Source organism: Myotis brandtii, unplaced genomic scaffold (assembly GCF_000412655.1).
Source record: "Myotis brandtii unplaced genomic scaffold, ASM41265v1 scaffold320, whole genome shotgun sequence".
In the NCBI taxonomy this organism is placed as follows: Eukaryota; Metazoa; Chordata; class Mammalia; order Chiroptera; family Vespertilionidae; genus Myotis; species Myotis brandtii.
The window spans coordinates 2,255,223-2,255,941 of record NW_005362270.1 but is presented as its reverse complement, the minus strand read 5'-3'; the positions used below and the strand labels follow the sequence as shown (position 1 = coordinate 2,255,941).

At 52.9% G+C, this 719-nt stretch overlaps 1 pseudogene; it reads left to right on the top strand.

Annotated features, from left to right (window-relative positions):
* Positions 1–719, top strand: part of LOC102242575 — a 7,859-nt pseudogene continuing 7,140 nt past the window's right edge.

Below are 719 nucleotides of genomic sequence, written 5' to 3'. Positions count from 1 at the left end.
TTCACACAACCGACTTTTCAGACATGCTGAAATGCACACCCCTGGCCCTGATATTATCTTACGTCCGGTTATTAGTGTATTACAAATATATCCCTACATCCCACAACCACTCTCCTGATACTGCAGGAACCCTTGTACTCTTAAATGTCACCACACCTAAGAAACACCCAACCTTCTGAGTCAGAATAGGGAGACTAAATTCTTCACTGTTTCCTACTCCTAAATAAAGCTTATTCACGCAAGTTACAGTGGCTGCATCATAGGGCCGGTGGGATAATTTAATTAGATAACTCATGCCAACTGTTTAGTACTAGGCCCTGGTGCATAGAAAGCGCTCAGATGTAGCTGTTATCGCTGACGTGCATCATTTACGTACATTCTCTCCCACAATCGCACCTGGGGGTGGGTGTGACATTACGCACTCCACCCCCGCCCCCACCGAACCCCATCTACGAACCCCATCTACGAAAGAAGAGCCTAGGCTCGGAGTCGGGGAGCTCTCCCAAGGTCAGGCGGGCAGCGGAGTGATGCTCGGCCCTCGGCCTCCGCATGAGGGGCCCCTCCCCTCACACCCTTGGATGGGACACAAGGGTCTTCACGGAAACAAGTATGAAAAGCGAGCGCAGTGCCCAGAATAGAGTGGGGACCCCGGGATGGTCGGATCCAGGCACTGAGGGTCACACGGATTCCTCCCAAGAGGCTCCCGGGCCCGCGCTCCA